The 24,877-nt window shown below is 55.5% G+C and overlaps 1 long non-coding RNA gene across 1 annotated transcript; it reads right to left on the bottom strand.

The window, feature by feature from the left end:
• Positions 1 to 2,499: 2,499 nt before the first annotated feature.
• LOC128312638 (uncharacterized) lies at positions 2,500 to 11,232 on the bottom strand. Its single transcript, XR_008292183.1, has 2 exons — positions 9,102 to 11,232; positions 2,500 to 7,834 (listed from the first exon to the last, which is right to left on the bottom strand). It is a non-coding gene; the product is annotated as an uncharacterized LOC128312638 (long non-coding RNA).
• Positions 11,233 to 24,877: the final 13,645 nt, after the last annotated feature.

The following is a 24,877-nucleotide window of genomic DNA, read 5'->3' on the forward strand; positions in this document are numbered from 1 at the left end:
CTAGAAGAGAGTCATTAAGTCCAGAAACAGAACTGCATGGAGCATGAACATCAGAAGGTGGCCATCTTGGATGCTGCCCTCCACACTCTGTAACCATTTTGCTCCAAAACAGGAGGGAAGGACCCAGACTGAGAATGGAAGTACTGGCTTTGGAAAGGCCGCTTCTCCTCCCTCATCTCTAAGGAGACAGCAGTGAGGCCAGAGAACACATTAGCCTGTGTGTCAAGCTGCCCAGCATGACTAAAAGATCAAGGACCCCGCAAACAGTAGGTTTACCCATGCAGCCCTCTGGGTTCCTCAGAAGATGAGCAGATGGCTGGGTGTCTCCTTGCCAAATTCCGAAGTAGAAGCTGTCCAGTGGGCTGATTCATCTCACGGTGGCGAACTTGAGGCTTTCCTCCCCCAGGTGCATGCAGTCTCGTGTGTGAAGCCATAACCAGGAGCCTGACCAAGGTCACCAGCTATGCAAACCATCCCCAGGTGTGGGGTCCCGCCTCCCCGTGGGGTGTTCTCACCCATCTTCCATACTCTGGACCCCCACCCAGCAGATGATTTTTATCCGTTCTCTAGATTCATTTTTCCTTCACTACCTGATTTGCTTCTGATTTATGCATAACAATTTCAGAAAACATACCTCTCCATCATCTTAGACACTGGCATACGACAGGCTTCTCCTTAATAATGTCCACACAACGCACTCACAGCAACCTGGCTTCCTACCAGGTGCGATCATTTCAAAGTCCTTGTGAAGTGACAGGTGGTAGATAACACGGAGCCTGCAACGATTTCAGGACTGTTGCCTCCCACCCGCCCCGTGATGGGCAGGGCTGAAATGTACGAACTGGAGGAGAAGGTATTCTGGACAAAGGGCCTGGCAAAGCAAAAACATTGTGGATGGGGAGCTGGGAGCCCATGTGAGGAACCCAGCAGTCCTGGGTGGCAGGAGTTGAAGGCAGTAGAGGAGGGGAGAGGGAGGGAGGGAGCTGAAGGGGGGGTTTGACAGCCAAGGAAACGGATGCTGTATGCAGGGCTTGTAATCTCTCCCTGGCAAGGCCACGGGCCCGGGTGGCAGGACAGTGTCCTGTTCACTCTGTGTGCCCTCCTCTGCCTCCACATGCACACACACACACACACACTCCACGCAGCCCCCCCCCCCCCCAGCACCCTCCCAGGGCCTGGCGTGCAGCTCATGCTCTATCAAGGTTGACAGCGTTGACGAAACGTAAATCAGGGGAAACTGCATTTGGGGATGTTTTTTTCCAATTAATCTTTCCAGTTGTTCGACATCAGCTCCTGAGCATTTGCTGTGGGCACGCAGAGCCCTAAATTCATGCCGTTCAGAGTTAGAGAAAGATCGTTTCTCTTTCCCACAGTTGCGTCTGAACTGACCGTGCTTTAGGGGATTTTTCATGAAACATGACCTTTTCAATCAGGCCGTATCTAAGTCCTATACTTTACCCAAGCATTTAAGTAAGGTGGGGAGTATAAAAGATTCTCTCCAAGGAAACCACCTCCCTCATGTTTGGGGGGTCCTTTTAAGGAAGAGAGAAACGTTTGGGAAAATTGTCCATGCCTACCACCCACCAGTCTAGGGACTGCAGATTCCAAAGCCCCCTGGATGGAGTAAAAACTCTTCCAGGAGTGAAAACATGGCGGAATTTGGTGAACTGTCTTTTCTAAAGTATATCCAAAAAACATGCATTATTTTGTAATAAGTTAAAGGTTATTTTTTAAAAGAAGAAAGAAACAGGGGGGCGCCTGGGGGGCTCAGTTGGTTGAGCATCTGATTTCAGCTCAGGTCATGACCTTAGGGTTGTGGGATCAAGCCCCATGTCAGGCTCTGCACTGAACATGGAGCCTGCTTAGGATTCTCTCTCCTCCTCCTCCTCCTCCTCCTCCTCCTCCTCCTCTTCCTCTCCTCTGCTCTCTCTTAAAAAAAATAAGAGGAAAGAAACAATCCTATTGACACAATGAACATAAACAATTTAGCACGGTGCCTGGCAAAAAGAAAGGGCTCATAAATGTTATTTTTTGGCTGTTTAGTTGTAAAGAAATCGGCATCCTCGATCATCGGCTGCTCCTTCCTGGAAACCCTTAGATTCCTGCTTCAGAGACGAGGACTGTGGGCAGAAGGCCCCAGTCTCAAGATCGCCCCGTGATGCTCACCAAAGAAGGAGGCTTTCCGCGTACGCCATTCTGAAAGCACTGACTCAGGACATGAAAAATCCCAATGAAAACTCAGCAACATTGGACTGGAAACACTCCCACAGTCCTGACCTTAATATCTGCCTCCCGACAACTCCCGCGTGTGCTCTCTTTTATGACAGGGCCCCGCTGAGCCTGCTGTTTCTTATTAGAGTGTTATTCTTTATTTGATTTCAAAATTATTTTTCATGTGTCACCTTTTTCCTGGGGCCATTTTCTCCTTCCAATGAAAGCTTGGCACCCACAACAGCCCTCAGAACTAAATTAATTATAAGAGCATATTAATGTCATCGGTATAGCAATGAAATTAATTTATTCAATACATTCAAGAGGAAGTCATCAATTATGACCGGTGACTATAGCATTTTGGGTTACAGCATTTACAATTCTTACAAATTTTAATATTTCCTCTAGCAAGAATTGCCATAAATATCTGCTGTGCAGCCTTGATTTATGAATTAAGTGTACCTTTCAGATGCCACTAGTGTTCAAATACTCCATATTTTCTTCTTCTCAAGTGTGTGTTCTGGAGGAGGGTTTTTCCCTCTGTGACAAATAATAATCCCCATTCTCTTAGGGATGGCCTCTCCCCTCAGGGGGTGGAAACAGGCACCAGAGTTCATGCCAAGGACATATACGAATTTCTTGGAAGTGTTTCCAACCTTCCTAGATTAAATGTCCCAAGACACACTATCAGCTCAATACAATGGAAATCTTTCTGTGCCCTCATGTCAAGATCTGAATATTGCTCAGGGCCCCATGTGGCCCAGTCTCAGAATGAGTGAGGCGCTCAAAGAAACAGTCTGTTCTTCACCTGTGCCCTTGAAAGGCCATTGGAGAAGAGCCATTATCCACGGCAATTCTCGTTAAACTCCTCTTCCTTCTTGACTCTTCCAAGTCAACTGCACGACCCACAACAAGCCAGGAATCCTCTCTCACCCGTTCCCCAAAACTCCCCAGGAGAAGATAGTTGACGTACTTCTGAAAAATAACTAGTATGCCAACCATATAAGAAACGCCTACAGAGCAATAGGGAAAAGAAAGACGTCTCAGCAGAACAAAGGGCAACATGCTAGAACAGGCGATTCATGAAGGAGGAAACCCACAGGGGCACGAGGCCTGCGAAAAAGTGCCCGGCTTCGTGATCCACAGGGATATGCAAATTAAAACCACAATGAGATCAAACCAGATCAAACCCACTAGAATGACTGCAAAGAAAAGGGCAGAAAATGCCAGGTATTGGCGAGGATATAGAGCCACTGGAACTTTCACACGCTGCTGGTTAGAGTGTAAAATGGTACCATTTGGAACGCCTCTTGACAGGATGCACTGCCCCGAACATACACATTCCCTACGACCAGAAATTTCACTTCTAGGTAAACACCCAAAGGAAATGAGTCCATATGTTCACCAAAAGACAAGTATTGGGATATTCCCCGCAGCTCTGCTCCTCAGAGCCCCAAACAGAAGACCACAAAGTGTCCATTTAACAGAAGAACCCAACGGGGTTGCCGTGTAAATTACAGGACACCCAGTTCAATGTGAATTTCAGAGAAACAACAAATAATTGTTCAGTGCAAGCGTGGCTCATACAGTAATTATTACCTCAAATGAACTGCTGCCATGCATGACAGGGATAGATCTCTCAGACGTGATGATCCGGGAAAGAAACAAGACACAAGAGAATACAGACAGAGTGGTTCCATTTATATGACATTCAAAACCAGCCAGAACTCATTTATGTTGTTAAAGGCCGGGATAGTGAGGGGATGGGTCGTTCCTGCATGGGGACGCGAGGGACATTTTGGGAGCCTGGAAAGTTCTGTTTCTTGATATGGCTGCTGGTGACACAGGACGAGTTCCTCTGTGAAAATTCATCAAACTGTACATTGACCATATGTGCCCTTTTATAAGTGGGAGACCTGCTTCTAGCCACAGGGCTTATTGTTTTGCAGAAATTCAAGTTTAACAGAAAATCCTGCATTTGACCTGACAGCCCTATCCCATTCTCCCATTAATGGACATTTTGTCCATCCACACATATCCTAAATATATTTTATACATCAATAAATGTTATTAAAGCCCACAGGGCACTGCTATCCATACGGGTCCTCCCATCTCCCCTTAAGAAGGGAGCAGAATGTCGGGATGCCTGGGTGGCTCCATTGGTTGAGCATCCGACTTCAGCTCAGGTTGTGATCTCACAGTCCACGAGTTCGAGCCCCATATTGGCTCGCTGCTGTCAACATGGAGCTGGCTTCAGACCCTCTGTCCCCCTCTCTCCCTGCCCCTCCCCCACTCACACTCTCTTTCTCAAAAAAATAAACAAATATTAAAAAACAAAAAAAGAAGTAGGGAGGGGAATGTCGGTAGGCAAAGCTGGAGATTTGTGTGGGCTGGCGGGAGGGTCTGGGTAGGAAACAGGACCGCAAATACTCAGTAGTGGTAGTTTTTGTAACATAAAAAGTAAATCTTCCAAAGTCCAGAGACGTAACCCCAGTTTCCATCCTCTTAGGATTTAAATTCAAGTTGCCTCCTGGGGACCTCCAAACTGTATCTATTTTGCAGAAGGAGGGAGAGTGGTGATCGGTCAAGCATGTTTATGTTAGAGTTCCTCCCTCTGCCCACCACAACCAGGCCCCTGGCCTCTAGGGATGGGATTGGGGAGCCTGCGGGGACCCCCAACACGGTCAAGAGAGACAGTGAGAAATGCAGCTGCTTATTAGAAGGCATCCCACCCAAGACAGAGACAAAGCATGAAGCTCAAAGGGTAGAAGGAGAAGGGACACCAAGACATGGATCCAAGGACCAACAGGCAGCCCAGGAAAGGTGGCGAGGTTAGTCTCAGGTCTGACAGCTACTGACATCCGGCCCTGAGCACGTGACCCTCTGTCCGAGCCTCTGCTTCTCATAAGAAGTGGGGAGAACAACGGTGCCTCCCTTTCTCTCTGGGTTATTGCAGATACTGGGTGAGATAATGGGCGGCAGACTGTATTTTCCAAAAGTGACCGCAATATATTTCCCGCCCCGAATGCTCATCTGGAACCTTGCTGCTCCCCAATCAAGGAGGAGCCGAATTCTCTTCCCCTGATTAGGAGGCAGTGGGGGTGCAGAGACCTGACGACTGGCCTGTGTCCAACGGGAGGCAGCAGAAGTGATGCCGTGTGACATCCTTTTTTTATTATTATTATTATTTAAAAAGTTATTTTTTAATTTTTAATTTTAATTTTTTTTTTTTAGTGTGAAATTTACTGTCAAATTGGTTTCCATACAACACCCAGGGCTCATCCCAACAGGTGCCCTCCTCAATGCCCATCACCCACCCCCCATCAACCCTCAGTTTATTCTCAGTTTTTAAGAGTCTCTTATGGTTTGGCTCCCTCCCTCTCTAACCTTTTTTTTTTCTTCCCCTCCCCCATGGTCTTCTGTTAAGTTTCTCAGGATCCGCATAAGAGCGAAAACATATGGTATCTGTCTTTCTCTGTATGACTTATTTCACTTAGCATAACACTCTCCAGTTCCGTCCACGTTGCTACAAAAGGCCAGATTTCATTCTTTCTCATTGCCCAGTAGTATTCCATGGCAAGGTCACGAATGGCGCTGAGCCTCCTCCTTATTAGCAGGTGGCCTTGCCTTTGGAGCTCTGGGCCGCCATTAAAGTTCGGCTCCCTGGAAACCAGCCATGGCTTTCGGAAACTCAGGCCACATGGAGAAGCCACGTGTAGCTGCTCCCACAGACAGCTCCTACTGAGATGCCAGCTACCAATCTCAACTCCCAGGAGTGAGCAAAGACACCTCCAGATTATTCCAGCCCCCAGCCATCAATACCCCAAGTCATCAGCCCTTGAGTCGTCCCAGCTGAGGCTCCCGACAGCACAGAGCCAAGACGTGATTCACACTGTACCCTTTCCAAATCTCTGACTCATATCATGAGCATGATACAATGGTCGTTTCAGGCAATTAAGTTTGGGGGTCTAAGTTAAGTTTGTTACACAACAATAATAACTAAAATACAATGTCTTACATCAGTTAGCTTTTGCTGCATAACAAACCACCCTAAGGTGTAGTGGTTAAAACAACACGTGTTTACTTAGCTCATGATTTGGTGGGTCAGCTGGGCAGTTCTCATGTTTGAGCTGATTCTGCTGATCGTGCCTGGGCTCTGTCCTGTGTCCATGGTCAGCTGGTGGGCGGCCGGTGGCTGGATGGTCCGGGATGCCTCACTTGTATGTCTGGCAGTTGGCAAGCTGTCAAATGAGGAACAGGTGTAATTGGGCCATGGGTCTCTCATGTTCCAGAAGGCTGGCCCGGGCTTCTTCACAAGGGAGCAGAGTTCCAAGAGCAGCAAGAGAGGACCAGTCCCACTGTGCATGCTTCTCAAGCCTCCACTTATGACACGTCTGTTAACATCCCTCCGCCAAAGCAAGTCATATGGCCACGCCCAGAGGTAGGATGAGAGGGCTCCCCAAGTGACAGGTCAAGGAGGTGTGAATGGGGGAGGGGAAGCATCCGTGGTCACTTTCGTAGTCTACCCCATTCGGGCACAGAGGAAGCCTCTAGCACATGTTGGCTGCCCACATGGCATAAGGGCCTCCGAGGAGCATCTGGGGAAAAGGCAGGAGAGACGGCATCTGTGACTCCCCAGGGACACAAAGTGTAACAGAAGGGGACACAGTTTGAGAGTCAGATGCCCAAGTTTAGTTCCGGCCGCGAACCCCTGTGAGGCGCCTTGCTAACCCTTGGTGTCCCGATCTTTCACGGGGTGGAAGCATCCACGTCTCTGAGCTGCGGTGGCGCTGGCTCGCGTGACTAGATGTCCTGCAGTGGGGCCCAGCCGGGGTGCGGGCCCAGCTGGCGGTATTAGACAGGGTGCACTTGCCTCGGGCTGCAGCCCGGAGGAGGCTGGAAAGGCAGAGGCGCACACATCACGCACACGTACACACCCGCCAGGCCCCGCACCGAAGGGCGTGCCGCGATGTCACTCCCATGCAGATCTGCCGTCGACTCCGGGTTGGCGACCCCACCCATCGCCCGGCCTCGTTGACGACGGGGGTTGGGGGGGAGGCGGAGGCATTCCACCTGGAGGAGAGAGCGATTCGTGGAAATACCCCAAGCTGCGCGTGGGCCCCGGGGACCACAGAGGGGAAAAGTTTTGTGAATAACGTGGGAACAGGAGGATCCAGACGCCCTCCCCCTGAACACGGAAATTCATCTTGTACACATTAAGGGGTCAGTGAAGTTATCTAAGCACCAGTGAGACGGCCAGGCATGCACACGGGTTTCCCCAGCATCCCCCTGGGGACAGTGTGGAGGAAGGAGAGAATGACCCGGCTGACCGGTTCAGAGGTTTGCACAGCCCGGCGGGGGGCTGCTGCGGGCGAGAGCGGACGGAACGGAGAACCTTCCAGGTTGGCATCAGCATCCTGATGGAATGTGGGTGTGGGGACGATGGAGGGGCTGGGGCAACGCCGGTTTCGGTGCACAGAGGGGTTACCCCAGTCAGAGGGCACGGGTCTGGGGAAGGAGCCGGGCTCAGTTTGAGACAGTTCGTGCGGTCTGAGGGGTTGTTCAGCATCCGGGGGCTCATCATCGTTCCTTCCCTGTGTCGCAGCCACTCAGGACCTTTCTTCTCCCCGCAGAGGACTGACAGCCTCCACTCCCTGTCCCCACAGCTAAGGCCCTGGGGAATGGTCAGTGGGAAAGGAGAAAAGAAGCCAAGGCCTGGGCGAGCGGGTCGGGTGACCACGTCGGAGCCCTGGCAGGGAGAGGGTCTGCCTCTGAGGGCTCACTCTGCCTGAGGGAGCCCTAAGTTCTCATGGAACCCCCGTGCACACGCCATTTCCTCCGTCCCCTGGCATTTGACCCTCCAGGCCTATGCCCCTGGTACCAGGGGCCGTGACATGCCATCTCTCACAGCGACCGGGAGAACCCTCCAAGTCCTGCCTCGTCCCTCCCCCGCTGACCTAAGCCTGTCCCGGGCTTGGACCCTCAGGCCGTGCATACTCATCCACACCCTAGCTCCACAGATGGTGAGCGCAGTGCAGAGCTGAGAGAGAGGTTATTTTGGAAACTTATTTGCAAGGTAGATTTCTTGTAAATGCTGAAAAGCCAAGCAAATTCTGCAGATTTTTTTAAAGGCAATAAACAAACCATGGATGCTCTCTGAGGGCATGTTTGCAGCGTCAGTTTCTTGACCCCGTGGCCATACGTGTTGAGGCTCTGCAGTCACTCCAGCCAGGAAGCTTCCACCGGGTGCCCGTGGGGCAGGAGGCGTGCGGGGCTCCAGGGGCCAACCCACGGGCGGTGACAGGCTCCTGGGCCTTGCCAAAGAGAAGCACAGAGCCCGGGCGCTGATTCTCAGGACCCGGCCTCCGGTAATAGGAACGGACATTCGTCTACCTTGGGACCAACAAACCTCCAGCATCTGGCTCCTCCAGCATCCCATTGCTCCCTCCCTGTGCCCCCCACCCCTCTTCTGTCTCTTGGGCTCCTCCCCTCCATCCCCCCCTCCACCCTTCCGGTCTCCCACATCTAACCTCTCCTGCTCCAGGCAGCCTCTCCACGGCAACTGGAGAAGCCTGCCTGAAGCACAGTGTATCTGGCATGCTCTCCCTCACTCACCTTCTGCGGCTCCCGTTGCCTACAAAATCAAGCTCACATTCTTCAGTCCTGCGGGAGCTGGCTGCACTGCCCCCCCCACCCGCGTCCTCAGACACCTTGCCTGGACTTCAGCTCTCATGCTTTGCTCGATGGGGCTCCCTCCCCAAGGGACCTCTCTTCTGCCTTAGCAGCTCTGAAGTGTCCTCTCCCTGGCTACCTCCTCCCTGAATCCTTCCCCGGTCCCCGATGAGACCTTCTCCTGCTTCCCCACGTCCTTCCCTGGGCTCTGAAGGTACTCACCCACTTTGGGTCACAGCCTCTCGTGTTCGCTGTCCCCTCGGACGCTTGTGAACTCCAGAGGGAAAGGGGTCTCCGGCCTTCCTCTTGAAGCCCCCTTGACCCGTTGAGGAGACACGAGCTACCATCACGGATCAAGCCAGAGTCTCAGTGGCCTGACACAGCAGCACCTGAGGCCTCTTATCGCTCAAGCCGCATCCACAGTCGATGTCCCTGGCGGGGCACCATTCCACAGGCTCACGCAGGGCCCAAGGCTCCACCCAGAGCCTGCAGCCCTCCCCTCCCCTTGGCCCTGGGAGCCCTCTCGATAGAGATCGCACATCCAGCTTTGGGGTTTTGTTTTTATTATGGGAGAAAAAAAAAATACACGGCATCAAAGTCACCATGGCAACCGCACTTAAGTTTGTGGGACAGTAGGATTAACCACACGCACAGTGTGGCGTGAGAGATCTCAACGAACTTTCTCGTCTTGCACGACTGACATTCTGGCCGCTGAGCGCTAGCTCCCTTTCCCCCCTCCCTGCGCCCCCATCTTTCACCACGTCAGCTACCCTGGGGGGGGCTGTGAAACGCAGCCACGGGGTAGAAGCCACTTCCCTGGAGCAGGGCCGCCCTGCACAGGAGACAGGTGAGGCCGCAGCGAAGGTGTTCACAGCTGCGTGCGCCCAGAGGGAGGAGGAAAGGGAGGCTTCAAGGAGGGCAGGGCGAAAGGTTTCTGCCAGCGTTTCCTGAGCACCCGCTGCGTGTGAGGCACTGAGCTGGGCACGGCCACCCACGTTAGAGCCGCGCAGGGCCACGGAGAGAGCCCCGGCTCGAAGCCAGGCAGACCTGGTCCAGATTCCCGGTTTCTGGGCTTGAGCAAGTTAACGAACGTCCCTGGCCTCATCTGAGCCCTCCCGGAAATGAGCCGGAGTCCACCTCCAGGACGGGGCGATCACGTGAGGTGAGACGTGCGGAGGGCCTGGCACACAGCACGTCGCCAAGGGCAGGGGTTACCGCTGTCTTTACTTCCACGATCCCGCAACAGGGAAAGCCAATCTCAAGGTGGCGGGGGCCCCGTGTCCAGTTGGTAAGTGGCCGGACGGGATCTGCACGCACGCCAAGACTGCAGACAGCTCCCCAGGGCATCCCTGAGACATCCTCTGACCTCCCGGCTCCGGCCTGATGAAGACAGGGCGGGGGCGGGCGGGGACCCCTTTCAGACCTCATGACCTCCCTCCACTGACCTCTTGCCCGCAAAGTAGCTGCCAGACGCCGCCAACCCTGTCCACACCCTTTGGAAGGGTTTCCCCTGACGGTTCTCAATAAAAATACTGCAAATCCCGGGCCAAGGTCTGCTGACATCTCTTGGCCCAGCCCTCCCGCTTCCGCCCATCCCTGCCTCCTGCTGTTGACCTCGTCCAAGAGTTATCGGCCGCTGGCCCCCACCCCTGGTGCGTGCTGCCTCCCAGAGCCCCCTCTGCAGATGCAGCCCTCCCCGCTCTGCTCTCAAAACACTTCGTCTCCAGGCTTGCGCTGCCAGCAGGCCGGTGGAGGGGAGCTCACGCACACCATTGCCGAGAGAAAGCAAATCAGAGCTCGTGTCGCTCCCTGAAGGCCAGCCACGCGCCTGGCGACGGTGATTCCCCGGGAAGAGGCTCGCGCTGCACGGTTGACGGGGAGCGGGACCCCCAGAACCGACCCAGCGTCAGACGCGGCGGTGCAGATTCAGAGGCAAACTCGAACACCTGCTCTTCCTGCCGGCAGCTCCACAAATGCTCTGACGATGGAGTAGACGTTCACACCTCCTCCCCTCTGCACACAGCAGGCCTGGAGCCTCAGAGAGATGCGGAGGAGGGCGAACGCGTAGAAACCACTCCTTCCTGCTTGGAAAAAGACCCACGTTCCTTGGAACACTCCTACCTCGCTGGCGTGAGGCCGCTTAGCCCGGAGAGATACCGATCTGTGGTCCGTCTCTGGCCCTCCGGGGCTCGCGTTCATGTTCGAGGGGCCGCGTGCATGGAAAAGGCCCCCCGCCCACAGCTCGGCTTCCTGTGCTGCCTCCGTGTCGTTGGATCCTCAGCCGGGCGGGCTGCGAGGCTGGCGGGAGCCGCGGGCAGGGGGCCAGGCGGGCCGGGCGCCTACGGCCCTCACACCACCTTCCGGGCCCCGCAGCTTGTTCCTGTTGGACGCATCGCCGTCTTTCATCTGCGCCCTCGGGGCTCAGCAGAAGGGAGGCAAGTTAAATCGCGGGAGCCCTGGCCCTCCGCGGGGAGGGAAGCACACCTCTGTGCTCCTCATCTGTATCCGAGGCCGGCGGGACGAGCCAACGAGGAGGACCCCGCCCCAGCCGGCGCCCCCTTGCATGGCCAGTCCTGGAATCGGGCAGGACGTTTGTCATCTCTGGGTTCTCGGATGCAAATCCCAGCCAACTCTGTTGGGGTTCCCAGCTGCCTTCCTCCTTCTAGACGAGCCGTGGAGTTTCCAGGCTCCCCTGGGCCGGGCACTGTCCGGGGCCTGCAGATTCTATGGCTACAGTGGCCTCCAGGACACTCCCAGGACTTCAGTCCCAGAGTCAATGACCCCTTGGTCCCCTGCCCCTGATACCGCAGACCCCACAGCAAATCTGCCCCTTCCCCCACCACAGCCACAGACCCACCCCAGGCCCAAGGCCAGCGGCACCAGGAGAGGGATTGTCAGCAGCCATGACCGCAGGGAAGGGAAGGATCAAAATTCCATGACCTGGGGCAGGGAGGAGGTCCAGGACCCCAAAGCGCAGCATGCTGCCGGGCTCCTCCATGCTCCCAGAGGTCCTTGCCTGTTCCCTGTACCTCAATCAGCCCTCCCCACCCAGTTCACACACTCATTCCCACTGCCCTTTCAGGTCTCAGCCTGGGTGTTGCTTCCTCCAGGCCGCCCTCCCTGACCACACCAGACACGCACAGATGTCCCTCCTCCCCCTCTCTCAGCTCCCTGCATTCCCCACCCCCGTGCGGCCACTGCCACTCTTGGGACGGAAGATCCTATCGGTTTGTCTGTCTCCCCCTGCAGCTGTGAGCACCTAGGGCCCTGGTCAGCTTTTCACAGTCCCTGACACAGCATCTCCGTGAGTTTCTGCTGCCTGGATGAAAAGACAAAAAGAATTGAATGAATGAATGATGGGCTTGTCCGTCCTTCCCAAGGACCTATGTTGCCCCCAAACCAGACGGGAGCAACCCACGTGGCAGGGACAAGTTTCTCTCCTGCCCCAGCTGCCCTGGCTGTGGGAGGCCCACCTCAGCCTGACTCCCGAGCTTCCAGACCTGCCAGGCCAGTGACCGACAGCCTTCACCCCAGGCGACAAAGCCTTCCACAGCTGGCTGGCCCCTGCTCAAGCCAGGCCACCGCTGCATTGGGAGCTGGCTGTGTGCCTGGCACCCTGGAAGGCCTGCCGTGCTGCTGCTCATGGCAGGGGGGAGGGCCACCCCTCCCACACTCACTGTGCTGGCCACAGCTGGCTTCCCACCACGTGTTCCCCTCTCTCCACGAAGGGCCACGGGCTCCACCTTAGGACCCTGGCTCCACAATATAGTGAGTGCTAGGGGACCCTGGGATCCCGTGCCGCACCCATTAGCTGCACCTCGGGCCTGCCCAAGTCCCAGCCGGGACTCCAAGAACCAGCTCACGCAAACCTAGGCTCCACTTCTCAGACCTTGGAGCTCCCAAGTCCCATCCTCAGGGCCTGGGCTTCTCGCTGCTCTCTCCCTTCGCAGTTTTCACTTCCCATCTGTCCCCTTTGGGTGTAAAGACTTCCACACTCTCCCCATCTGGTGTGAAGACCTCCACGCTCTGCTCATCTGGTGTGAACGTTTCCACTCTCTGCCCATCTGGTGTGAACGTTTCCACGTTCCCCCCATCTGGTGTGAACATTTCCACGCTCCACCCATCTGGTGTGAACATTTCCACGCTCTGCCCATCTGGTGTGAAGACCTCCACGCTCTCCCCATCTGGTGTGAACATTTCCACGCTCCCCCATCTGGTGTGAACATTTCCACGCTCCACCCATCTGGTGTGAACATTTCCACGCTCCCCCCATCTGGTGTGAACATTTCCACGCTCCCCCATCTGGTGTGAACATTTCCACACTCCCCCCATCTGGTGTGAACATTTCCACGCTCTCCCCATCTGGTGTGAACATTTCCACGCTCCCCCCATCTGGTGTGAACATTTCCACGCTCTCCCCATCTGGTGTGAACATTTCCACGCTCCCCCCATCTGGTGTGAACATTTCCACGCTCTGCCCATCTGGTGTGAAGACCTCCATGCTCTCCCCATCTGGTATGAACATTTCCACGTTCCCCCCATCTGGTGTGAACATTTCCACGCTCTCCCCATCTGGTGTGAAGACCTCCACGCTCTCTCCAACTCGTGTGAACATTTCCACGCTCCCCCCATCTGGTGTGAACATTTCCACGCTCCGCCCATCTGGTGTGAACATTTCCACGCTCCCCCCATCTGGTGTGAACATTTCCACGCTCCCCCCATCTGGTGTGCACATTTCCATGCTCCCCCCCATCTGGTGTGAACATTTCCATGCTCCCCCCATCTGGTGTGAGCATTTCCACGCTCTGCCCATCTGGTGTGAAGACCTCCACGCTCGGCCCATCTGGTGTGAACATTTCCACGCTCTGCCCATCTGGTGTGAACATTTCCACGCTCTCCCCATCTGGTGTGAACATTTTCACGCTCTCCCCATCTGGCGTGAAGGCTTCCACCCCCTCCCCTTCCAGAATGTAGTCCCAACACTCCACCTCATTCAAAGCCCTTACCACTTCTTTAACTGTCAATGTCTACAGATCCTTCAAGAACGTGCTCCAATCTTCTCCCTCATTGAACCATTCCTGATCACTCTTGCCAGAATGAGCTTTTCCTTGGCCTGGACTCCATTTACTTACCCAGCACTTCCTACGGGGGCATCTCTCTATTCTCTGCCCCCTACGGAATGAAGCAAAATCGACAAAGGAGACCCCTCTTCTCTATCAACATCCCCCTCACCCTCATCTAGCCAGTGGTATCACATGACTCCAGGGCTTCTCTCAGCTGATCTGTCCTCTGACCTGGACCTTTCTGCCCAGGCCTAGCATCCCTGGCTCATTTCCTACTCTTAGCACCAGGTTTTCCTCTGCTCAGCTCAAAAGATTGGTGATAGCCCATTTGGCTGCCTTCTCCTTTTTGGATTTTTGGGTTGGCCCCTGGATCCTGCCTCTCTCATCACATCCCCATTCTATGTTTTACAGATTCCACCCTCAATGCACACTTTGCCTTCAGACCTCCTGTCCTGTATGGGGCCCTCAATTCCTGCACATCAGGGGGACAGTGGGCCATCCACATGGGACAGGTGCCCACTGTTGCCTAGAAAATGTCATTTGCTCACGATTCCTTCTCCCACCCTTACCATGGTATCCCTGTGGATAGAGATACTTTGTTCCTCTTTGTGGCCAATTAATAGTCCATTGTATGAATGGACCACTTTTTGTTTACTCATCATCAGTTGGCGAGTATTGGGATTGTTTCTACTTTCAGCTATTGGGAATAATGCCACTACGTACATTTGGGGGCAAGTCTGTGTGTTGGACACATGCTCTGAGTTGTCTTCGATACATGCCTGGCTGTGGATAGTGGGTGTTACGGGGACTCTGTGTTCAGTTGTCTGAGGAGCTGTCATGCAGAGGCCTTCTCCCCTCTCTCTTATACTTGAACCTGAGAGGATATGCACTCAAGGCTGCTGGCAGCCACATGGTTTCTCATGCAGGAGCCTGAGAAACAAACCAATGTGGGAAGAAAACCAGTGAGAGAGAGAAATCGAGTCCTAATGATGTTGGATCGACCAATCCAAGGTCATTTCGGTTACGTAAGTCACTACCTGCCTTATTCATTTATTTCTTCATGGGCTCATTCACTCTGCTTAAACCAGTTTGAGCGGAGGTTTTCAGTACTCGAAATGAAAAGTCTTAACTGGTCCAGCCTCACTCTCTGTGCCGATTTCCAGGTGTGGACTCATTCTCACACTGGTCTGAATCCCAAACAGAACCCACAGCGAGCACCCAGTCTCTGCTGGTAGCCAAGGCTTCAATGACGTAGGGGTGACCACGGAGCCACTGTGCTGGCATGGGGCAGTGGGCAGCCAGATCGGGCACTGCCCTTCGGAGCGCTCACGGCGGGACTGACCCCTCAGGGGACAGTGAGGCCCGTCCACCCCCACATCACACATTTTTTCACTGCCAACCTCTCCTCTGTCCACACGGGGCTCACTCCCATTCATGGACATGGCCCACCGCCTGCCCACCCACTCCACGCCCAAAGCCAGTGGCCCAGGCTTGCCCACAAGGCCATCTCTGTAGAGCCCCGTGCCCCTTGGTGGGCTCGATGACTCTGCCCAGATGGAATTCACGGATTCCAAAGCTTCTAAATCAAGTCTACTAGAAGACTATTGGAAATAGTTCCATTCGAGATAGAACAGTCGCCAACATTCAGGCGTTGCCTTGGGCACTGTTTTCCTCTCTCCTTATACACACAGCCAGGCTGAGCGGCCAGGACAGACGCAGGCAGAGCCTTGCCTAGGAGGACCTTGTCCCTCGCTCGCAGTGACTCTTTGGACTCAGGAGGGCGGGACTGCACCTGCCTGGGACCTAGGCTGGAAATGCTGGAGCAGGTCTGCGCTGGCATGGAGGGTAAGAGCAGAGGTACGGAAACACTCCTAAGAAGGGCACCGTGACACCTCCGGGGGGGGGTGCGGGGGGCAGGGGAGGGGGCAGGGCGGCGTGTCCTCCATGGATCAGTGAGCCTGTGAGGAATGGTGGGCAGGTGTGCTCCACCAGCTGGAAAACCCCAGGGTACAGGCTCTACTCATTTGGGGCACCCACAGCAAGCTGTTAGGGTCTCGCGTGGCCGAGAACTTGCCAGCACACTTCACTTCAGCGTTGGCAAGGGCTGCCTTGGGTTAATTAAACTTATTAATAAGATGTGACAGAAGGCGTGCCAGCTCCCTGCCAGGTTTTACGTAGTTCCTGGGGAGCCGAGGGAGGGGAACTCTGCCAGCCCACGGCACCGGTCCATAAAGCTCAGCACCCCCAGGACTCCTAACATCAGGCTCTGATACAATGCTGGGTATCTGATGAGCTGGTTGAGGACAAAGGAGCAGGCCCCACTCATCCCTAGTTCCCAGCGCCTGGCTCAGCCAGGCTCCCAGTCCAGAACCCCTCCAGCACTCTCTGGGGAGTGAGCGTAGGCTCCCTTTGCCATGCCCCGGATGTGTGGAAGGAAGGGTCATACTCACAGAAGGTTTCCTGTTAGACTGCCTGGTGCACACAACAATGCAGAGGTGGAGGCCAAGTGATCCTTTAATCTCCCCCCAAAATATCCCATTGGACCAAGTGAGCTCACCTTGGATGGACCAAAGGGACTTCCCTCTCTCCCTCCCCCCACCATTGTCCTGTCCTTCTCTTGACCCCTCCTCCACCCCTTAGAATCCCACTTGGTCCTCACCCTGGCCCAAGTCAGAATCTCAGTCCCACGGGGCCCGCCCCACCCCATGGCAGGAAGAGCAGGGAGAAAGTTGGGGTCCTGACAAACGGAGGCCAAGTGTTCCATCTGGGTCCAGCGTCAGGAAGAAGTATCCACCTGGAGAACCCGCCTAGTCCTGCTCGCTCTTGAAAAGCACCGCGAGCCTAGTTTCTTTGCTCCCCCCCCTCCTGTTAGCCTCACCTGCAACAGGCCAGGGTTTCCCGCTCCTTGAAGTGACACACAGGTTTGCCGGGCATTCGTCACTGCGTTTACTCATCTCTCCAGAGCACAGTTCTTGGCCACTTCCTCTGGGCGCCAGGGAAGGCTGCGGAGGTAATGAGAGGAGAGCCAGACAGGCCCCTTCCTGCCTGCGGGACCCAGCAGTCCTGCATCAGGTGCCATGGCACGCCACAGACACCGTGATGGCTTGGGGACAGCCTCCCAGTGGGATGATGGGTCCCCGGGTCCCCTCGCCACACACATCACCTCTGAATGCCAGGTGGCAGCAATCTCACTGTAAATGCCATTGTCATTGTAAACAACGACAAGTGGCCACGCCATTCGCGGGCACTCAGCGCTGACACCACACACGCTCCACGTGCAACTTGGCTTTTAGCCTTGGGCCGACTCTACCCAGTATGATGATCACACTCTCCAGAGCAGGAAACTGAGGCTCAGAGACGGAGGTAAGCTGGACCGAGATCCGACCTCCGGTCTGGACCCAGACCCTAAGGGGCTCCGCCCACCCCCCTCTCCCCCAGGCCTCTCTGGAGCTGTCCCGGTGCTGGGTCACGGGGACGGCACAAAGCACAGGGTCCACAAATGTCGTTTCCCATCTCCCATCGTGAATCTGGGTTCCTCCAGGACCGCACGCGAGATGATTTTCCTGGGGGCTCAGGGTCGAAGCTGGGTCTGCAGAGCCCTGTTGACATCTTGCCCTGTCCCTGAGCTCTTTCCAAACACAGACACCCGACCAAGTATGCTTTCCGCATCACATCGTTGACTTTCCCAACATCCGTGTCTCTCCAGGCACGCTCGTGCAAGTACCTTCCCGAGGCTGACGGGCTTCCCGAGAGGGACAAGCACTCTGCAGGCCGCAGCCCCTCCTCCGAGCTTCTCACCCCTTGGGCCACGACGGCCTGGTGGAGGCTGAAGCCACAGCAGCCGGCCCAGGGCCGTGGCGCACTGGTACCGCCCCATGACTGACGGGGCCACCAGGAGGCCCAAAACCCTCATGAAGGTGTCTGTGCAGGTCCCACAGCACCATCCTGGGTGTGGTCTGAGGCCACCCCAGGATGATCCCCGCCGCCTCCCCGGTCCAGCTCCCCGCTGAGGCCTCTGCGGCCACACGGACTGTCGTGGGTCCAGAGCAGCAGAAACGACACCCCCGCCTGCAGCCCCTACGGGCTCCAAGACTCGGGAAGGCTCCCCGCACAGCCTGGTCCAGGCGGGGTGGGTGGGGGAGTGGGGGGTCCCTGTCTCTGACCACCTCGCCCCGAGCCACAACCTCTCCCAAACAGGCGGCCGGGAGAAGCGGCAGGGAGCGTGTGCTGGGACATCTCAGCACCTCATGTGGTCTCTGAGCCTCATGTCCTTCTCTGTGAAGTTAGGACAATGATAACATGCAGCACTGCCGTGAGGATTAAATATGACGGGTTTAAACACTGCCTGGAGCCTGGCAGATGGTCGGTGCCCCTTAAACATGGTCACCATGAGATCAGAAATGCAAGGGCCGGGGAAGGCTCACCCACTTCCTTCACCAAATGTTGGAATTAATGCGGCTAAAAATGACTTGCCGCTCAGGGGCGCCCGGTGGCTCAGCCAGTTAAGCATCAGATTCCCGATTTCGGCCGGGTCGTGTTCTCAGCGTTTGTGAGATCGAGCCCGCGTCGGTCTCTGTGCCGACAGCACGAAGACTGTTTGGGATTCTCTCTCCCCCTCTCTCTCTCTGCTCCTCCCCAGCTCACACTTGTCCCTCTCTCTCAAAATAAATTTTTTTTTTTTTAAATGACTTGCTATGGGGTGTCTGGGTGGCTCAGTAGGTGAAGCGTCCGACTTCTGCTCAGGTCATGATCTCACGGTCTGTGAGTCTGAGCCCCGCGTCGGGCTCTGTGCTGACAGCTCAGAGCCTGGGCCTGTTTTGGATTCTGTGTCCCCCTCTCTCTCTGAACCTCCCCATTCATGCTCTGTCTCAAAAATAAATAAACATTAAAAAAAAAAATTAAAGGGGCGCCTGGGTTGCTCAGTCGGTTGAGCGTCCAACTTCAGCCCAGGTCACAATCTCACGGTCTGTGAGTTCGAGCCCCGCGTCGGGCTCTGGGCTGATGGCTCAGAGCCTGGAGCCTGCTTCCGATTCTGTGTCTCCTTCTCTCTCTGACCCTCCCCCGTTCATGCTCTGTCTCTGTCTCAAAGGTAAAATAAACGTTAAAAAAAAAAATTAAAAAAGAAAAAAATGATCCACTGTTCATTAAGTGTCTGCAGGGGGCTGGGATCAAGCAAAAAAACTACAGCTCTGTGTGATAGATATTCCCAGAGCAACCCTCTAGGGGACACGCACTCTCTCCTGACCTGGGTCTCTGTGGCCTCAAGCTGACCTCAGATTCGTGATTCGGTGCATTCGGGTAAACTTGGGGTGAAGGCAAATGCCCTTCACCACACTAAACTCTGTCTCATTTCACCCCCCAAGGGCACTACTGTAAAGCCCAAAAGGTGGAAGGGGAAACTGAGGCAGCCTCTTTGGCATCTCAGGGTAACCAGAGGCCCAGGGTGAGGCCCAGAGAAGGTGGGGAATCTCACCCTGAACCAGAGACAATGAAGCAGCCCAGATGCCCTCCAGCTGCAATGGACTAAAAAGTCAGGAGGCTGCAGCAGGGCCCGGCCTGGAGGCCCTTCACCCGGGCCACTAGAGTCAGCACCAAGGGGCCATGCAGAATCCCCTGCCGCCCCGCAACCTCCTTCTGCCACCACATGTCCCCCACCCAGCCCCACTCATCCCAAAGGGACAGGGTCTCTGGTAAGTCAGAGGGCACAGGCAGGGGGGGTACATGCGCACAACGCACTCAGGTGACACCGGGGGAAGCGGCTGACGTCAGCAGGTGACTGGTCTGCCCCCCCAGCGGGCTACCTGGGAGAATCGGGAGCTCCTCCAGAGAAGCCAGGGGAAGACCAGGCCCGGCCCCCCACCAGGACCCGGAAGACAAGGAACGCCGGGTGCCGAGCTCTACCCGGGCAGGTGGGCCACCGACAGGGAACGAGACAAAAAGGAGGACTGGCCAGCAGTGAGGATTTCCTTCTGGGTCAAACCCACAGGCCCGCCAGACCCTGCAGGGGACTCATGCCTCATAGGTCCCCATATCATAGCATCACGACATCACCGCGTCTTACCGTTACCACGTCACGACATTGGTGCCTCTTGAGTTTTCTGGGTCCAGGTAATGGCTACTGAGAAAATATTCTCCAGAAGGCTATACGTGCCCAGCTACCTCCCAGAATCCTCGCTGCCACAGAGATAAACATCCCTGGCCCCTTGAGGTGGGCACGTGCTTTGACTACCGGGCTACAGATCCCCCTGCAGGCTGTCAACGTGGAAGGTTCACGTGACTCCCTTCGGGGTTCAACTTTAAACAGCACTAGAGATTTTTATAGATCTATTTTTAGCATCACCTCGGGAAGAAATTCCTCATCAGCAGATAAGAAAGCACAGCCAGGTCCGGAAGCATGATGACCGGCAGGGCCTCCCGTCTCTGCCTTCCTCAGACCGTCCCGTTGGGCGCAGCAAACGTCTCCATACTCACAGACCTCTGATCCCAGGGATTGTTTCTTCTCAAACAAGACAACCAAAAAAGCCAATGGGCCCCTCAAACCCAAGCCGCAGCCCTGGCCACAAGAGAGGGCCACTGCTCACTACACGAATGCTTCTCTAATGACCTGTCAGGGACCAGTCTCAGGCAGGGAACTAGCTGCCAGTCCCCTATTCTGACTTCCCGGCCACCCTCCTCCAGGACTCTTATCCCACACGCCACTCACCTGCAACTATCAGAACAGGCTCGTTTCATGAAGGAAAAAATGCCCCAATGAAATTAGTTGGCCCGGGCCATGACGGTCAACAGTTCGACAGAAACCAAAATGGCCGCTCCAACTGGAGGTTCAGCTTGGAGTGGCAAAAGGAATATCTAAAACAACTCTCTTTGGGGCGCCTGGGTGGCTCAGTTGGTGAAGCGTCTGACTTCGGCTCAGGTCATGATCTCGCAGGTTCGTGGGTTCGAGCCCCGCGTCGGGCTCTGTGCTGACAGCTCAGAGCCTGGAGCCCTCTTTGAATTCTGTGTCTCCCCCTCTCTCTGCCCCTCCCCTGCTCCTGCTCTGTCTCTGTCTCTCTCAAAAAATAAATAAACATTAAAAAATTAAAAAAAAAAAAAGAACTTGCCATGTCAATTATATCTCAATAAAACTGAGGGCTAGAAAAAGATCCAATGTAAAAAAAAAAAAAAAAAAAAAATTTAAGACCTCTCCAAGAACTAGACATTCTTCTGAGGTCTCTGGTGCAGTATTTCACTTCCCGGAATTAAGCAGAACAGAGTGACCGCCCCACGTGTGTCTTGAGATTGTAGGAGGGGGGACCTCACGCCTGGTCCCTCCCTGCTCTGCTTCCGGACCTCAGCAAATGCCGGGACACTTGGAGGACGAGCCGGGAGGGTGGGGGCGGGAAGCACATACTACCAGGAGCAGAGGGAGAGGTGTGGCCCCGGGCGATTGGCAGGACAGTGGGCCAGACACTGGACTTTTCCGGGAGATAAGGACAATCCTCACGGCAGCATTGCTCTAGTGTCCGGGGCAAGACCTCCCCAGAACCTTCTAGACTCACTCACTCCACAAAGTATCATTCTGTCCAGAAGCTGAGGACTCTGCTGTGAAAGACACCAACGAGGTCCCTACCCTCTGGAGGGAGCCTTCCAGATAGACAAAAACCAGGTAAAGTGACCAACAAGTTACCAACTGTGGTAAGCGCTCTACGGAAAACAAAGAGGGCATGCCAGGAAGGAAATAACAGAGCAGGTTCTCAGGAAAAGGCTGCCCTGAAAACATGCCGTGCAAGAGTCCGCACAGGGAGGGGCCGGGACCACGGCCACGGCAACCACAGAACCAGGGTGCCCCGGCTCAAGGTGAGATACCAGTTGAGACTGAGCGGGTTCGCACCTACTCCAGGCGCCGGTCCCAGCCCTTCACAGGTGACGGATTTCTCTCTCCAGCTCTACGACGGAGCTACTACAATGCTTTACAGTTGGGGAAACTGAGGCACAGAGCAGTTTAGTGACTTGCCCAGGATCATGCAAACCAGAAGTGGTGGGGCAAAGATTTGAACCCCAGTGATCTGGCTTCTCCGGTGGTGCCCAGGTGTGATCCCCATGCAGGGACACTCGGCCCAGGAACTGCCCGGCGGGCCATTTATCTCCACGCCGAAGCCAACCTGGGCTGCCCAGGGCAGAGAGAAAGCTCTGGAGTCTGCAGACGGCCACCCTGCCCTCCTCCTGACCTTGAGCCACCCCTCAGAAAATGCCTCGGGAGCCTGGCCGAGGCTGAGCTCCCTACAGGTGATGCACGTGGGCCGGACAAATGTATCTGTCCCCGTCCGTCCTGACTCCTCGGTGGGCTGCTGGGAGCTGCACAGGACACAAGGAAGACCTCCGCATGGCAGCTCCTACCCGAGACAGTAACGGGTCCTTGCGCCCCTCGGGGCCAGGCAGAAGCTCAGGGGTCCTGGGCCACTGCAGAGCCCCTTGCTAGTTGGTCCCAAGCACCCCCACAAAATGATCAGAATGACTTCCGTTCACCGTTTGCCATCACTCACTGCCCTGAGTTCTGGAAATGACTCCTCCTAGGTTTCCAGGCCTTGGTACACACGTCATCCCTTCCCCCACCAGCTGCTCCTTCCTCATCTCTTTGGCCGCCTCCCCAGCGCTGCCCCTTAAATGTTGGGGCTCCCTCGTGCCCATCTTGACCCACTGCTGAGTCTGTCCTCTCCCTGGGCAGACTCCCCGCGTCGTCACGGCTTTGGGAGCCCTGCTGTCTCGAGCTCCGCCTCTGGGCCTCAGACCCCATGGGCCCCACAGCTGGCGGCCCCGCTCTGGGCCTGACGATGACAGGTCTCCCCAGGCGTCCTCAGGAGGAGGGGGGCTCAGACCCCCCACTGCCAACCCCCACAGAGATTTCTCCATCTGCCTCCTCATCTCAATCCCCAAAAGCAGGCCAGAAAGGGAGGCAGTGCCTGGCCAAAGCCTCAGGCTCACCAGCCAAGGACAGCCTGAGAGCCTCCACCCGGGAGGACCTTGCCCTTGCCAGGCCACCTGCTGTGTGACCCAGGGTGGCCTCAGAACCCTCAGCTGGTCCTCACCGCGAGCTGCCATTATGCAGCAGTAAGCGCCCGGATGGACATACTCTTGTCCAAATACCCACACACACCCGCTCGCTGAGGCTCCCTGGTGCTCTGTTGTATCTACAGGGTTTTTTTTTTACAGAGAGATGTTTGTAGAGATCTAGGTAGCTGGCGGGATGGATGGATAGGTGGCTAGATGAGAGAGACAGAGAGAAAGAGAGATCTCACTCAACCCCACAGACGTGTTCTGGAAACGTCATCAGTCAAGTTTTTGTTTTTTTTTTTCCTAAATCGAACCGCATTTCAAATGCATCTGGAAAGCGAGACTACAGCAAACACGCACGCTCTGCTTTAATGGCTATTTATATCAAGGTTTTCCAGCACTGGCTGGGTGTGGAGTGAGACACCCTTGCGACAGAGTCCAGTTCCCCCGTACCTGCCGTGAGCCTTCACACATCAGACAGCCCTTCTTTAACACTATCCTCTTTGCTGCCCAAACTGAGGTTACGACAAAGTTTAAAGGCCATCTCTTTTTATTAATTTATTAATGTATGCATGTATGTATGTATTTATTTATTTGAGAGAGAGAGACAGCGCGAGCCGGGGGGGGGGGGGGGTGCGGGTGGGGGTTTGGCGCCTGGACGGCTCGGCCAGTTAAGCGTCTGAGTCTTGATTTCGGCTCGGGTCGGGATCTCACAGTTCATGAGTTCGAGCCCCACATCGGGATCTTGCTAATAGTGTAGAGTCTGCTTGGGATTTTCTCTTTCCCTCTCTCTGTCCCTCCCCTGCTTGTGTTCTCCCTCTCTCAAAATAAATAAATAAACTTAAAAAGAAGAGGAAGAAGAAGAAGAAGAAGGAGAAGGGAGAGAGGGAGGGAGAGAATCCCAAGCAGGCTGTCAGCACAGAGCCCGACACACGACTCGATCCCACGACCTCAGGATCATGACCTGAGCCGAAATCCAGAGTCAGACGCTCAACCGACTGAGCCACCTGGGGGGCCCCGAAGTTAGTTTCCCACTGGCCGCTTCCTCACACACGCCACCATCAGCCGCTTTGACCTGTGGCTCTGCCCCCACCCCCACCTGTCAGGATCTCACGACATCCTCCACCCCGGGACTGGCACCTGTCTTCCCCTGGTGGGCAGAACCACCCCAGCGTTCCTATTTGCGGTGAGAAGTTCATAAGCTCTAACTTTTATCTTTGACGACACCTTCCTGTGCTACACAGCCACCCTCCAACCATACACATGGGTTGAGGGGCGCAGGACGAAGGCCTTCCCGACACCCAGCCCACTGGGACGGTTCCTCTGGGCTTCAAACTACGTGCCCACCCCGGAGACCAGCCGAGGCAGGGGCCGGGAGCAGAGGAGGCCCGCAGGCCTCACCCGGCAGGGACCGGCCATCACCGGTGCCCCCAGAGCAGCAGGGCCTCGTCTCCCCACCGCATCCCCAGCTGTGGTCCAAGGCCCCGCAGGTGCCCTGCAGCCTGGAGAAAGCAGGCCGGCCGCCAGCCCACGCATCTCCCACCCACTGCCTCCAGCCCCAGGAAGGAAAACAGAGTCCTTTTCCCTACACTCCGAGCTCTGCTGAGGCAGGCCAATTATCTAAGAGGAGCTGAAGACAGTGGAAGGAATCTAATCCACCGGCTGAGGGAGAGAGGGAGGGAGCAGGCCTTGGATCCCACGGTGTCCTCCCACCTAGCTCCCCTGCTGTTGTTCTGGGCTCTCCCCAGCTGTGCTAACCCAAACACAACTGGAGCCAGCCCCGAGCCAGTAAAGGGAATACCCAGACCCCCGCACCCCCCAACACTGCGGCACAGGGCGCTGAAGGTGCCTGGGCTCGCGGAACCCACTCCGCCACGAGTGCCGTGAGCCCAGAGCACTCT

This window comes from Acinonyx jubatus, chromosome D2 (genome assembly GCF_027475565.1).
Source record: "Acinonyx jubatus isolate Ajub_Pintada_27869175 chromosome D2, VMU_Ajub_asm_v1.0, whole genome shotgun sequence".
NCBI lineage: Eukaryota > Metazoa > Chordata > Mammalia > Carnivora > Felidae > Acinonyx > Acinonyx jubatus.